The 15,553-nt window shown below is 54.6% G+C and overlaps 1 protein-coding gene across 2 annotated transcripts in view; it reads left to right on the top strand.

Moving 5' to 3' along the window:
• Positions 1-344: 344 nt before the first annotated feature.
• PTP4A3 (protein tyrosine phosphatase 4A3) overlaps positions 345-15,553 on the top strand; it is a 37,668-nt gene continuing 22,459 nt past the window's right edge. The window contains exon 1 of one of the 2 annotated variants that reach the window (XM_082753870.1): positions 345-494. The gene's annotated coding sequence lies outside the window, so the exon portion shown is untranslated. Of the gene's footprint in view, positions 495-2,692; positions 2,842-15,553 lie in introns of those variants that run through there. The other variant, XM_082753871.1, reaches the window with a different exon arrangement.

The raw sequence follows: 15,553 nt of genomic DNA, 5'->3' as shown, positions 1-15,553 counted from the left end.
CAATAAATGGGGAAAAAAGGGCAAAAAGGGTGAAAAAGGGGAAAAAAGGGCAAAAAGAGGCCAACAAACCCCCTCCCTCACCGCCTCCCTCCCTCCCTCTCCTCAGCTGGCCCCGCCCACCCATAACCCCGCCCACCCATAACCCCGCCCACCCAATGACCACGCCCCCTCCCGCCTAAACCACGCCCCCTCCCTCCTCGCTCCCCCCCATCCCCGTTGGCTCCCCGCCGCCGGCGCCACGTGACGAGGGAGGGGCGTGGCCCGAGACGCGGGGCGGGGGGCGTGGCCAAGCGGGAGGAGGCGTGGCCAAAGCGGCGGCGGCGGCGCGCGCGCGGGACGGGAGCGGAGCGGCGGCGGCGGCGGCCTCGGGACCGGCAGCGGCACCGGGAGCGGGTCCGGGACCGGCGGGGGCCGCATGTGCGGGAGGGGGGCGGCGAGGACGGCTTGGGGCCGAGCCGGGAGGAGCTGCCGGAACCGCCGGAGCCGGCGAGCAGGTCGGTAACGGGAGAACCGAGCGGCGGGGAGGGAGATTAAAGGGGTTTTGGGGGGCGAAAATGGGGTTTAAAGGGGGGAAATGGGGTTAAAAGGGGGGAAATGGGGTTAAAAAAAAGGGAAATGGGTGCGGGGGGAGACACGGGGTGGTTCCACGCGTGGGAGAGGCTGTGGGTGCGGTGAGAGCCGGGAGGGGGCGGTGGGAAGGAGGGGGGGGCACGGTGAGGGGGTCCTGGAAATTTTTGGGGGGGGGTGCAATTAGGGTTGCAGGGTGCAATTAGGGTTGCAGGGTGCAATAAGGTTTGCACGGTGCTCAGAGCCTTGCACGGTGCTCAGAGCCTTGCACAGAAGGGCGAGCAACGTTGCATGGTGCATGCCTTGCACGCTGTGGCTATCTTTGCTATTTTTGGTCGGATTATATAGTTTTTTTGGGGTCAGATCATTGATAATAGGGTGCTGTGAAATGCTGGCGGGTGTAGGTAAAGCTGGGGGCTTTGCACGCCCGCCAGCATCCAGCACGGGTACCTGGATACACCCCGGAGCTGCTTCTTGTGTTGTCAGTAGGCTTCAGAGTTAACAGCCCGGGTGCTGGCTGTGCCAGCAGCCAAATCCCTGGCCCGGGGGGACGTCAGATCCCAGCAGGGACCGTCACACGTGGCACCGGGGTCAGGTGGAGGAAACAACTTTTACCCTTTGGGGAATGCCCTGCGCTCCCCCCGGGGGAGCGATCCTCGTGCTCCCTCGCCCGAGGCCCAAAATAGCCGTGTCACCGGAGCCCCACGAGCTTTTCGGCCCCGCTGGCAAAAGGCGAAACCTTTCGGGGAATAACACCGTGCTTAAAGGTTGGGAGGAGACCTCTGGAGGTCGGCTTCCTCCACCCTCCTTCCTTGATCACCGATTTAATCTCATTTTTTGCGTGCGCCTCGATGACTGCAAATCACCAGAAGCATCCTCTGCAAAGTGCATTTCTTTGCCTCGTGCCTGTAAAGACAGCCAAAAAAGCCGCATTTAGGCCCGTTTCCAGCTTAATCATCCCTTGCGAGGGGTGGAAATCGGTGCCTTGAAACCCAGTGGCGCTTGGTACTAAAATAGCCGGCACTAAACACGGGTTCCTATCGATAACCTTAATGACGGGTTGGGTTTCGTCTTAAATAGATGTGCGTTGCCACGCCGTAGGGAAGTGCAGGTTTAGCATCCAGACGGGGCGTAGCGTGTTGTTGTAGCGTCAGTGGGGAAAAAAAAAATATGGGGGGTTATCTCTAATGTGTTGTTGGGGAAGAAAATGGCAAATTTTGGGGTTGGGAGTATGGAACTTGGGCACCACGTGGGTGTTGGGTTGTCCCAGCTTTGGAGGTGCAGCATCCCCGATTGCATCTTAGAAAGGGTTGGATGGAGCTATCAAACCTTAATACTCCACAAAAACCCACTCAGATTTTTTTGGGGGGAGTTCTTTTCCCTCTGATTTTATTCCAAAACTGATGGAGGCGAGCAGCGCCCGCCGCTCCGTTACGGGTTCGGTTTTACCCGCTTACGCCACTTGGCGAACACGAGAAGGGCCCGGATTCCTGTGGCAAGGAGCCCTTAAAATTTCAAGAGCTCTACCTATAAATATAGGCAGCGTGAAAGGCAATCCACCTTCAAAAAAAAAAAATTTAAAAAGAAAATAAATAAATAAAAGCCTCACGCTCTTTTTTTAGTCCAACTGTATCTGCCTGACTTGAGCGCAATGCAGCGCGTCTCCGGCCGGGAGCCTCCAATGCCTCTTGCTGATTTCTGTACGAGTAAAAATGGGTGTAAAGGTGGTGTTTTAGGGTGAAACGCAGCGGGATGCGATGGCAGGAGGGTTGCAATGGGGTAGCTTTTGGGATGGTGGGGCGGCAGTGCCGTGGGGCGGCGCGCGTGGAGCCCGGAGCATCCCTTTGGGTGCGAGATGGTGCCTGGGGTGCAAATTGAAAAAAATCATAAAAAATAAAGAAGCACGGCTGGGGAAATCCCCTTCGGTGAGGCGTCCCCGGTGAGGAGCCGTGGGTCACCTTGCGGGGCCAAAGCTTGGGGTGGGGGAAACCGGGTGCTGGCGGCGCGGGGAAGCGCTGCGTGTGCACTTCGCCCCGGCGCGGAGCAGACAGGCTCCGCACGTGACCGTCTGCATTTCAGCTGATCGCTGGACCACTCTGCCAACAGGCTCTTCTCGCAGCTCGGCGGCCGTGATAGCGCTTCTTTTTTTTCCCCTTCTTCCCCTCCCCTTCCTTCTTTCTCCGTCCTCCGCCTGCTTTCCGAGCCCAAGGCTGCGACAGGGGGGGAGCCCGGCTGCAGCTGCGCGGGGTCCGCATCCAAATGGTTTCCTGGAAGGCGAGTTTTTTTTTTTATCTAAAAACGATCCTTTTCCCTTCGTCTCTGTGCTGGTTGCGTGTCGGTTTTCCTTCCTCGTGGCACGGGCGGATCAGAGGAGGGCTGTGGGGACCAGGGGTGGGGGAAGGAGGGATCGAAGGGGGGGGGGGGTTTATGCCCTCGCGGATCTCCCCGCTGCGGTATCGCGCCCGATCGATGGCAGCTCCGTCCCCTGTCATCTCTGCGATAGTTCCCGGCGATTTCCTCTTGACGTCAGTGCAGTTAATCAGACGGGGAACGTGGGAGCTGGCAGCGCCGCTGCCTCTGAGCGCCTCGCAAAGCCTTTGGGGGGGGGACACCGGGCGCCCACACGGGATTGTGCTGGGGGGATGGCATCGAGGCAGCCTTTCAACCCGGGGAGAGCTGGCTGCGGAGCCAAACCGATGTTCTTCACCCTTAATAATCCTCCTTGCATCTGTTATTTTTTCTCCTTTAAAAAATATTATTATTATTTTTCCTGCTAATAATAAGGGAAGCAGCGCAATCCCCTACACCTGCTGCATTGCCAGAGGCAAGGACCCGAGAGCCCTCCCTGATTTTTAAGCAGCCTCCATCTCCCTACCCGGACCTTTTTCTCCTTATTTTTATTTATTTTTTAACCCCAAAGCATTACGTGAAGACACCCGATGGCTTTTTTTTTTTTTATGGCCGGGCTCCCCACGCGGGTGGCGGTACCCGCGGAGCCAGCGCCACCCCCAGCACCCTGCGGGAGCCCCTCGCGTGGCGCTGCTTAATTACAGACTTAACGAAGCATCTCCCTATTTCCACCGAGACGCAAAAACGTTCCCTCCTGGCCAAGGGTTTTACAGGGGAGGCCGAGCTGGGCAAGAAAACGCTTCCCGGCGGCACCCTGGGGAGCCGCGCACCGAAATGGGAACGCCCGCGTCCCTCCAGCCTGGCCCTCCCTGCCGAGCCCTTTCCTTCCCTATCCGACCTGCCACTCAAAGCCTCTCCTCGCCGCTGTGTTTTTCCACAGCCGGCTGCCCGAGTGTGACAGGGGCGAGAAGAAAAGCAGCACGGGGCCACAGGGGCTGATACTATCAGCTGGGGATGCAGCCGTGCAGGTGGGCTGCGGTTGGGGCCCCCCCTTCCTACACCCTCGAGGGTGTTTGGTGACCCATCCCACCTGCCTGCGCCTCTCCCATAGGGCTCCTTCTCCTCCAGGTAGCCCAAGCAGAGCAGCTGAGATGCCCCGAGATAGGTGAGGAGAGGAGAACATCCCCATAACCCTACTGGGGCAATGGGGAGAGTGATGGGGCTACGGGGTTTTGCTTTAGGAATGGCCCCAACCCCTTGGTGGCATCTCCCAGGGCTTCCAGGCTTCAGGCAGGACCTGTCACCAGCTCAGGCTCCCCACCACCAATTTTGCTCAGGACCCCCCCTCAGGGCCTCTTTTATTTTATTTTATTTTATTTTATTTTATTTTATTTTATTTTATTTTATTTTATTTTATTTTATTTTATTTTATTTTATTTTATTTTATTTTATTTTATTTTATTTTATTTTATTTTATTTTATTTTATTTTATTTTATTTTAATTTTATTTTAATTTTATTTTAATTTTATTTTATTTTCATTCAGGATGTTTTCTAGCAAATCGCTGGAGAAGCACTCGGGAACTTTTGGGGTTCACGGCGGATGCGGAGCAGACCTGGCCCCAGCCTCTTGGCTTTGGTTTTTTGGGGTCACAGCCCCCAAGCCCCACTCCTGCTCCAGGCAAACAACGTAGCTGGGTGCATTTTTCAGCTCTCATTGGCACAGGGGCTTAAAAAACCCCATTGTGTCCAAGCTAAGCAGGGTAACACTTCAAAGCTGGGCGCAGGAGTTAATTTTCCTTGCCTCTGCCATGCCCTACAGCTTTTTTTTTCCCATGCAGCAGGACCGGGGGGAAATGGGGGTGCGAGTCCGGGCGATCCCGATGTCCACCCAGGGGCCCCCTCCGTGTGAACGGGGTCAGCAGCTGGGAAATGGCAGAGCGGAGTGGTAATTCCCAGCTGCCACGAAAGCGGCTCTCAAATCAAATTCCCTCCGAGGAGCAATTCCAAGTATTTGAGGGTTTGAACTTTTCTGGGGAGGACTTTGGGAGCTGCCGGCTGCCGCGCTGCACCCTTGGCACCGCGAAGAAGAGACCCGGGGGAATGGGTTTCATTATCCCAGCCCTAAAAGATGTTTTTTTTTTTAATGTATAAATCATTATTTTTATTCGTTAGCTGCGTGCCCTCCGCGACGACCCGAGAACGGAGCGCTGCTGGAAGCAAAGCTTGCCCTAAACCCCAGAAGTGTTGCAGGAGATGCCCGTGGGGCTTGGTGGCCCTTGTGGTGCCACCCTACCTGTCCCCACACGTCCCCAAGGGCTGGGTGCCCCTTGCCATGCATTCCTCGGCCGGCACTGCTTGGTAACTGTGGGCACAACAGAAAAACAAACCTCGCAGCGAGCTTCGCTCTCCCAGAGCCCCTGAAGCTCGCTTAAAAAAAAAAAAAAAAAGACTTTGGAGCGATGTGGTCTTTTTTTTTTTTTCTCATGCTCATGAAAATTCTCATACCAAAGCTGTAACCTCCGCTGCCCCCGCTTTCGTTGGGTTTTTAAGGTGGCTTTTTGGGGGCGTCGGAGGGGAGGTTTATCCAGCCCCGCTCCCCAGGCTCTGTGGGTGCCGGATTGCAGCTCGCGCAGAAGGCAAAAAAACAGGGGTTTTGGTCAAAAAATGAGCAAAAAAGTGCAGCTGGGGACGGGCTGGGTACCCCAAAACAAGGATAATGTGCAAATGCAGCTGGGTTGGAAATAGCCCCCATAGTATAGGGATCCCCAAAGGGCTGCTGGTAGCGGGGCTGTATCCAGCCTCACACCTCTGCTTCCCCACCACCCCTCTTTGAGCTGGGGATGAACCAAGCCAATTTGGGGCAAAAACCCTGCTAAAAAAACCATTTGCAGCAGGGTTTTGCTCCCCATACCCCCCTCATCTCAAGGTTTTCTCGGCTCCTTGTAGGTTCCTTTCCCATCCTTCCGCCAAGCCGTCCGTCGGCCTGGCCCTGCTGGACTAATCCTCAACTCCTCTTTTTCATTTCTTATTCTTAGTTCTCTGCGGGGAGGTGGGAGAAACTCATCTCCTAAGGCAGGGAAGTGGCAGAGACCTGCGAGTCCCAGGGGGAGCTTTGGCACGGATGGGAGCAACCCCTGTGCTCTCGGCTGGCTCCGGACTCCCAGCCCCAAGTGGCATCCCTCAGACCACACACTTTGCTCTCTTTTTTTTTTTTTTTTTTTCTCCCTCCCGACCTAATCCCTCCAACCCCTTAGGCTTTTTTTTTTTTGTTGTTGTTGCTGCTGCTGCTGCTGCTCCTCTCCGAATTCCTTCTCATTCGCAGGCTCGCTGCCAGCCTACCACACGCTATAAAAAGGGGACTTGTTCTCCAGGCTCCCCTCCGCTACAGAACATTTACACAAATAGCCCCGCGACGCGGTCCCGTTCCCCCTGCTAGCGCTGGGAGGGTGCCTGGGGAGCGGGGCTGCCCTCTTAAGAGAAGCCAAGAAGTCGAATTTCCCGGAGCCTGAAGCCCAGGCAGCGTTTAAGCTCCCCTCCTCCTCCCGTCAGCTGGAAAAACAGAGCCGTGCCTTTATTTTATTTCATTTGATTTTGTCCCTCTCGATCCCGGTGGAGGTGCGCTTTGCATCCCCTCGGGCAGGTGCGGCCACGGGGCAGGATTTGGGCACGACCACAACGTTTTGGGCCCCGGCAAATCCTCCGGGAAAGGAGCTGCAGAGCCCTAGGTCTAAAAAAAAAAACAATGCTTGTGGTTCCAATATGGTTGGGACGGGCTGGAGGGTTCATCCCTGCCGTGGGGATGGACTGGGTGACTTGTGTTTGCTCCCCCAGTTTCATCCCACTTTTTTTTCCACCCCATTTTGCCACCCATTTTCTGTTTTCTGGATGCTCTGTGTTCATTTGTAGGGATGCTGAGATGCTTGCCATGCTTTGGACCACGCAGAGCTCTCACCGAGCTTCTCCTTCCTCCAAATTTCCCCATTACACCACCCAGACCCGCAGGAGGATGCCCCACGCCAGCTGCCAGCTCCCAATCGAAGCCCTCAGCTGCTTTCCTCAGCACTCTCCTCTTTTGCAATGCAAAAACCCTTTTTGGCAAAGAAGAAGATTTTTATTTTTTTTTTCCTAAAGCAGCCTTTGGTAACGTCCTTCCTTCTCCCTGCAGCTTGCAGACATGGGTAGCGACGTGACGGCTCGCTCCCAGCCGTGCTAATCTCGTGCTAATCTCTCCCCTGCTCGTGCGGGGCTGAGCCAGGTGCTTTCCTCCAACCCGAATTGATTTATGGCATTTAACTTCAACAGAGCAAAACACACACAGCTCCCTAGCACGGGTCCCCTCTGGGTGCTTAGGGCCATCCACGACTCATTAGGGTGTGATTAAAACCTTACCAAGCAGGCTCGAGGCTCCGTGCAAAACTCAGCACAATTTGAGCCTGCTCCAATGTAGGATTTGCCGTCAGGGCTCTGCTTTCCTCCTGGGGGTGGTAAATCCCCCCATGGGGATGTTAAAACCCGCTTTGTCATCTTATTTCCCCTGCTTTTTCTTTTTGCTGCCACGTTCACCGGCTCTGCTGTGGGTTTTCTTGGCCGCTGGGTGCGTTTTTGCACTTTTTTTTGGAGGCCCTGTGCTCATTCCTGGGGACGCTGAACTTCTCCTTCTGGTTTGGACCCTCTCCTTGCCAGGTGGGGCTCGGTTCCTCCCCTCCCTGCCTGGAAATCTTCTCCAGGTGCCCAACCTCTCCATCCTCCTGACCACCAGCCAGCTCCCTTATTTTCCCCAAGCTTTCGTTTACTTAAAAGTTGATTTCTACGTGTGTTGTTTCTTTGTGTGTGTTTTTTTTTTTTTTTTTTTTCATCCTGCTTAACCTAAACTGCATCAGCCTTTGTCCGTTTGAGGCAGGGTTTTATGGTCATTGCAGCATCCGTCTGTAGGGCCATGCCCTCGTTAAACCGCGCGTAAATTGGCATCGCCGTGGAGGAGCTGGGCTCTGCGGTTCTTAGCAGGATTATTCTTGGCTCTCCATTTCACCAGCGAAGCTGCTCTGCTGGTGTAACAGTTCCCAGCCTCGCTCCTCTCCGATTTTAGGTGCCAACCCAGCGCTGAGCAAATTCCTGGGAGCAAACCAGAACCCCATAGCAAGTAGGTTTCCGCCCAGAGCACCTCTTCTCTATTCCGCGGTGGTTTTAGCGCATCACATCGGGCATTAAACTCTCCAAATCCTCCCCGAGCAGCCCGCAGGCTCCTTTACAGCCACAACTCCAGCCCAGATCTCCCGTTGTGCATCGCCTCCTGCGCTTTTTGCCATCGCTGGTCTTGGTGGTGCTGGTGGCGTCGTGTTTTCTCACTGCCTCCCTCGCCATCCAGCACTTCTTTTAGGTGCAGCTGGCCATTTGCTCCCTGCGGTTGCTCTTCCTCTTTCCTCTCTCCCCGTTTCCTTGATTTCTCGCTGCGTTTGAAGCCAGGGGTGGTCGGGGCGTGTTTCGCAACCCTTCCGCTCCCGTTATTCGTTTCTGAGAAGCCAAGGGGAAGGAACTGCAAGCAACAAAGAGCCCGAGCTTGGAGGGCCGGCTGTTTATTTGTCAAAGCGAGAAAAGCCGAAGAAGACGAGAGGAAATCCTCCGCAAAAACGTACCTCAATGAACTTCAGGCTTGGGCGCATCAAACCTCAGAGGAGCAGAGCAGGAGCAGCAGGAATGGGGGCACCTCCTCCTGATGTGACTTCAGGCAGAGGTGTTCCCACTGTAATTATTGCAAATAACAGCTCGGGTTTGTATTTTGCACTCCTGGCTGGCTTTTTTTGCATCGTGCATCCCATCTCGGTGGCACCTCCTGCAGTGGGTTTGCCGTAAGCCAGCCCCCAGGGGTGCAAATGGGGTCGAGGAGACTCGAGCCAGCCTTTAGATGCTCCTAAGAGGAGATAGGGACAGCAGGATGGCTCAGATACCAAGGCAGAAGATGCTCCGAGGTCCAAAAAGGACAAAAATAAGATCCTTCAAGAGCCTTGAGGACCGCTTAAGATCTTCTCCCTTGGAAGCAGCGATTACCAGATGAAAGAAAATGTCTTCAAGCCAGCGACCAGACGTTTGGGAGCATCTGGTTTGCGTTTTGCCCGTGCGCTCGGGGCGGCGGGGAAGGCTGCTGGCTGTGTTTATAGCCGGGCAAGGCAGAGCGGCGTCCTTCGGGGAATACGGCCGGCGCTTATGAAACGCCCCAGACAGGAGCGATTTCCACATCCCATCCCAGAACCGTTTAGGTTTTCTCTTGCCTTTTCGTCCCTCCTCGCTCCCGAGGAGGCATCGGCGGCGTGTAATTGCCGCCGGCTGTAATGCAGCCAGACCGACCTCTTCCTGGCAGAGGCGAGCGCAACAGGAGCCAAGGGCTATTGCGTGCCCTGAATAAAACGATTCCAGCCCCAGGGCCTCACCCAAACGCGAGGCATCCAGGACCAGCTCGGTGCAGTTTGCTCGAACCCACAAGAGTCGCTTTGCTGGCAGCTGCCCCTAAATTCTTTTTTTTTTTTTCTCTTGGTTTTCCCCGCAAAGCCACCTGCCCGCTGGCCACATCTCAAGGTGCACCTGCGGCTGCCAGGAGCAGCACATCTGGCTGCCGTTAGCGGGCTCCATTTAGGGTTTTTTTTGCTAAAAAAAAAAAATATTCATGGCTTTAATTGAAAGCAGAGGCACGCGGCTGCGCCCCGCTGGCCGGCGCGTGGCTTTGCTGGGCTTTGATGGAAGGATGGAGACTCCAGGTCCCCCAAGGAGCCGTCGTGGTGCATCCCACCGTGCTTCTCTTCCTGCTCCCAGCTGGGATTTGCACCGAAACCCGAAGGATTTAACTTCCTAGCCCTGAGCAAAGACAGCCCGAGGTGATGCAAATGCATGACCTGGCCCAAATCTCTGGAGGAGGTAAATATTGCACCACGCGGAGCGGGCCGTATCCTTTGCCCCAGCTTGAGGGGCTTTGCTTTCTCCTCATCCTCCCAAGTGGCTTTGACGGGAAAAAATGCACCAGCAGCTGTGCTCAGCTCCGTGGACCATCCGTCTGAAATTTTGGTGGTTCTCACCCAGCTGGGGAGCCTCTGCTGCTCTTATTCTGGTTCAAATCACCTCCGCTTTGTGCAGATCTCAAACCTGGGGACTCAAACTCAGCCCCCTTCCAAGCAGGAGGTTTGGGGAGGAGATGAAGAATGGGAAAGGCTTTCTCCTTGCCACCCAGTTTAATTACGAGTGTTGTGCTGTGGATCCCCATCCCATCCTCGTGTGAGGCTGCCGGCGGGGAGGAATTGGGTTTCACAACCCATCTTTCCAGGCTGCCACGAGATTACTGGAAGGAGAGAAATGTGCCGGAGAAAACGTCCCAGTTGCTGTTAAAAGGCGCAGCTTTCTCTCCTCCTTTCCTCCCTGCGTCACCCTGGGGTGCCTTTGCCCTCCTGGCCTCCCCTTCCTGTGCAAATAATTGCAGGCGCGATAAGCGGGAGCCGTTTGGCTCTTGTGTCAAGGAGCTCATTGCTTTTGCTCGCGGTGCTCCCGGGACGGAGCTCAGCCCCTTTATATCTGAACAATAAATCTCGGGGCTCTCCAGGACACACCCTTTGCGCGAGGCACTACTGCCTCTTAAATAATGGGCCTGCCAGATGCTTGCTCCGTCTGGGTGAAGAGCACGCCAGCCAGTTGGAGCATCTGCAAATCATTTTCCAGGAGAGCCCAGACAGCGCGGGAGGCTCGCCCGAGTCCCTTTCATCCAGCCCTTTTGGATCCCCGCAAACATTTCTGGGCTGCTTGGAGCAGAAGCGTCTGCGCCAAGAGGAGCTGCTGGAGCCTTCTCCCCCGTGGGCTCGAGGTGAGGGACGTATCCTGCACATCCTGGGTGCTGGCTTGAGAAATGGTTCGGAAAGTCTGAAATCCGTGCCAGGCAGAGGTTAATTCAGGCTGTTTTCTCGGATCCCTTCCTTACGTCCACCGATGCTTGGAAATACCGGGAGCACCAGATGCAGAGCTGAGGTCCTGCGTGTTGGTTGAGCTGGTCTGGCACCGGATCTGCTCCTTCTGGATGATGTGACACTGAAAGGGCTGAAGGTGGGGACAGCTTTCTCTGTTGTGCCCCATCGCTCTCGTTTTGGGGCACAGGGACCCCAGTCACATTTTACCTCCAGCAAGAAGAAATCCTGTGAGTTCTCTGCAGGTCTCATTGCATCTGACACAGCAGGGGTGAGAGCTCCGTGGTGCACTTGCCCTGGTTTCTCTCCCAGGCTAATTACAAGCCTCTTGGACTCTCTCAGGCAGCTTTGGCAGGTGCTCTGCTTTTCTAGCTCCAGCGCCGGGGAGCCCCGGCCACAGCCGTAAAGTCTTTCCCCGGCTATTAGAAAGCGCCTTCCGCTGCTGGAAGCTGTGAAGTGAAAAGGACCTACACAAATAAACTTCCCGAGGGCAGGGAGTCAAAATATCCCTGGGCATGTTTGGTGGAAAAAAGGTTAGCCAGCCCCAAGCCTTGGACTCGCTGCTGGCCTGACCTTGTTGACAAAACACGGGGTTATTAATTGGGGTTTTAGGCAAACGGCCCGAGGATATTCAGCAGGAGCCTGTCCATCACGGCGGCTGAGATCTCCCAGGGCAGCGCCGTGAGAGCAAATCTGGCCGTGCTCTTCGCAGACCTCCGCGGAGAGCTGAATGAAATCCCTCCAGGATGCCTTGGCTCGCCAAGCTCCCCCGAAAGCCAGGCGGCTGGTGCGTAACGCGCTCTGGACCTCGGGTGGAGGGGATGCTGCAGCACACCGTGCTGTCTCCTGCTCCCTCGCTGGTCCTGTTCCAGCCCCAGCTTTTGTCTCTGAAGGACATAATGTGTTTGGAGACACGCTTAGGGTCTGGCCCCTGCTCTGGGTTGGGGTTTTATTGCTGAGGATAAGGCGTGCAGGGGTCTCAGATTTGCGCAGTGGCCACGAGAGCATGGGGGTTCCACAGTAGTGGAGCTGGGGCAGAAGCGCAGGAGGAGCCAGCCAAGAAACCAGGCACTTTAGGGTTTCCTAAAAGGACTCTGTAGACCATAATCAAGCTCTTGGCTCCCTAAATTCAGATTTCTTCTCTCAAGCTGAATCTTAGTCGTAGCATCGTAACCCTGAGCAGGAGTGTGACCTTTGCTGCCCCAGCGTGGTCCTAAATTTCTGCAGCCACTCACTGTTGCTCTGGCCTTTGAGATGCTCACCATCCCGTGCCAATCCCCAAGCTTGGTGTTTTTTTTGGGGCTACGACAGGGTGTTTGTGGCTACTTTCGGTGCACCCGCAGCATTTCAGCCGGAGAAGAGTCGCCGGAGCAGCTCAGCCGAGCGAGAGCAGGAGCCGGCTGTTCCTATCGCGGCTGGCGAGTTCATTCACAGGATCTCACGGCAGCGAACAGCCCATCTGCTCGCTTGCCTCAGCTCGGAAAGCAAGCAGAAACCAGTGCTGGCGCCGGCCCAGAACAGAAGCTATGGGATTCCTCCTCGACAGCGTGACAGCAAACGCTCGTCTCGCACGGGGCCAGTGCTGGGCGGCTCTCGCCCGCCGAGCCCGCGGCGAAGCCCGTCCCGTTTCAGGAAGGGCTTGCCTTTGGGCTGCCAGCTTTCCTGCACCTGAGTGACTAAGCGAGCTGGAAAGCACCTTTGGTGCGCGCCAGGGTGGTGAAAATTGGGCTGCCAGCAAGGAAACATGCCAGCGCACATCCCACTGTGCTGCGAGGAGGTGGGCAGCACCTGGCAAAGGGGCTGCACCCTCTCCACAGCTCCCTTGAGAGGCTGACAAATGTCTCTAACATTAGAGACCACCTCATTCAGGATGTGGTGTGGGTGAAATGTGCTCCTCAGGGTTTTGCCAGGTCCCTGAAGCCCCGCAGCTGAAGCTCCCTTGCCTGGGATGCTCGGCTTTTCTCGGCTTCCTTACTTCAAGTTGCTCTTTGCAACCAAACGAGAGGGATCGAGGTGCCACTGTTCGTCTTGCACAGCCTCCTGACGTGGTCTTGCCCACGGTGAAACCAGCGCAGGGGTGGAGCAGTCCTTCGGGCAGGAATTCAGAGCAGCCTGGCAGCTCTCCGCAGAGCCACGATGGCAGGCGGCCCGCATTTCACAAGTGGGGTTTTCCCATCAGACTCTCCTGCTGCTATAAATAACAGGAAACGTTCTGCCGGCTCTGCTCTGGAGAAGGTCAGGAGCTGGATTCTGTGGTCCCCGGAGTTTTAATGAGATTGGAGGTTCATGCAGCATACCCAGAAGTCCTCTGGGACGGCCTGTCTGAGGCCCTTTGGTTCCTTGGATGGCAAAGTCTCGAGCACCGGCCTTTGGCTGAGTCACCTTAGCCACCCTTTTGAGATATCAGGTCCTGCTAAACCCTCCATGTGCTGTTCATCTCCAAAACCAGATGTTAACTCTTGGATCACTGCCGAACCTGCTCATGAGTGGTTTGAACCATCCCCTGCTGGGAGCTCATCTTGCGATCTCCCTCATCAGCATTTGGTATTCTCCTTGTGGTGGGCAAATGCCTAAAATTTACCCTTTGCCTTCTCCATCGAGGAGGCTGATCCTTCCTGAATCTGCACTGGGGCTGAGGGACCAGCCCTTTGACTCCTGGGTTGTTGGTCCCACCACAGAGATGGGAAGGTGGGGTGGGAAACCTGTGTCCTCTGATGGCCAACCATTGTGGTTGTCAGTGCAACCGGGAAAAGGAGCCCCTAGTGAATGAAAGAAAACTTCAAGTAGCACTCAGTGAGCCAAAATTTCTAGCTTTTATTCAAATCATAGTATTTGTCTTGCAGTATTCCCCCAGACCAATACTTGGTCAAGAGTGAGGTGAAACTAGCCATGCAGTGCTCTTCTGTCTCTGTTATTTGGGTCTGCTCCTAACACCTGACTCCCTTCAACTACATTTTGTCTTGGCAACATCTTTCTGTCTCTAAATACACGCGTACCACAGCAAGGTTCCTACCAAAACGCTGGTTCCTCAAGGAACCAGAGGAACTCCATCGTTGTGGATAGGACTTGGGTTAACATCTGGTGCCAAGTGGTAGCTGGTGAGGTGGAAAGGTGGTCTGAAGAGGCATAGACCAAAATAACTCACATCTCGTGCAATTGATGTGTGCAAATAAATCTCTTAAAATAGGGATGTGGGTGTCCCATGCTGTTGCTGTAGTTAGTATGAGGGATGGGGAGATACCTCCAGAAGTTGGCTTGCTCCACAGCCCTCTGTATTAATTAGAGAAGTGAATGCAAAGGGTAAATGGTGTTTGTCCAAGTCTAGCTGGCATGGAAAAAACTCAACACACGTCTTCTCTGGTTGTTGGCAGTGGTGCGTCTCCATTGGGCTTGCATTTCCCGTTGGGCATCCCCAGCTTCTCTCCTCCTGGTTCTCCCCTTGGGCTTGCAGCAGGATGGAAATGTGACAAATCCACCGGGAAGATCTGGCTCCGGGAGTTTGCTCAGACATCTCAGCAGCTTTCCCTGGCTGTGGAGGGCCGTGTTGCCCCAGCAGCCACGTGGGGAGGAGGCAGAGCTGCCGGCTGCTGCCTCTCCCTTTTCCCCAGCAGCTGCAGGAATGCTTTGATGTCTGCTCCTCCGGCCCCGAGCACCCAGCACCAAGATTAACCACCCGTCAGACCCCTTCTCTGCCTCCAAATTAATCTCGTAAACCCGGGCAAGCCCCGCTCAGAGGGCTCCTGGCATTCCCTCCTTGCAAAAAAGAAGGGTTAAAAATAGTTTCTCCCCTTGCACCTGCTCCTCCAAAGCCAAAAGTGAGTTTTATTTTTACAGCCCAGATTTCCTCCTGGTGGCTGTCTCCTCTGGTGGGGTGTAGGGGAACGGGGCAAATAAAAAAATCATCAATCTTAATAGTGCAAAGAAAATAGGCAGCGTGGGAAGTGCTTATGCTACACATGGGTTGGAGGGAGCCCTTTCCCTTCTCATCATAACCATGTGCTTCGAAACTCAGGCAGAAATGCAGCTCCAGTGTTGGTCCTCAGGAAAAAACACCTGATTTTGCTCTTCTTTTGTGTTTTTCCAGGCCAGCCCTTCAAGGGACGGGAGGGCTGAACAATTGCAAATGGAGCTGTGTGTTTGTGGGCGAGTTATTTGTGGGGTTTCCTGGGTCTAAGTTAGCATCCCCTGTGCAGAGCTCTGAAGCGGAGAAGGAAGCCTGGCTCGGCCCCAATTAAATCGTTTCAATGAGGGTGAATTATTAATTTTTTTTAAGGCCTGCATGTTTACATTTCATAAGCTTATTTTAAAACACGTGTACACAAGAGCGGGCTTATTTATAAGGCAGAATAGCCCACTGTGTCCTTACCTGACTTGAGTGTCAAGGAAGCAGCTTTTTTTTAAAAAAAAAAACTTTTTACAAGCATGGTTTAAAATAAAATCCTGGTTTGTTGCACCCCAGTGAATCTGCCCGGGAGGAGGTCAGTGCAAGGTCTTGTTTTCCGACTGTAAAAAACTCTTGTGCTTATTTACAGAGCTTCTTCTTGCCAGCTGTCATTTTAGGATAATCTGTTAATGACAGCTATAGGTAAAAAACTCATTTCCATCCCCCAGAGTCCTGGCAAGGCTGCGCTGCCAAAATCCCAAACTAGCCCAGCTTCCCAGCGAAAAGCCTTTGGGAACTTTCCATCTGTAGAGCAG

The sequence above is a fragment of the Aythya marila genome (genome assembly GCF_965140915.1).
Source record: "Aythya marila genome assembly, chromosome: 2".
Classification (NCBI taxonomy): domain Eukaryota; kingdom Metazoa; phylum Chordata; class Aves; order Anseriformes; family Anatidae; genus Aythya; species Aythya marila.
Note: the sequence above shows the minus strand (reverse complement) of the source record. Positions and strands in the feature narration are given on the sequence as shown.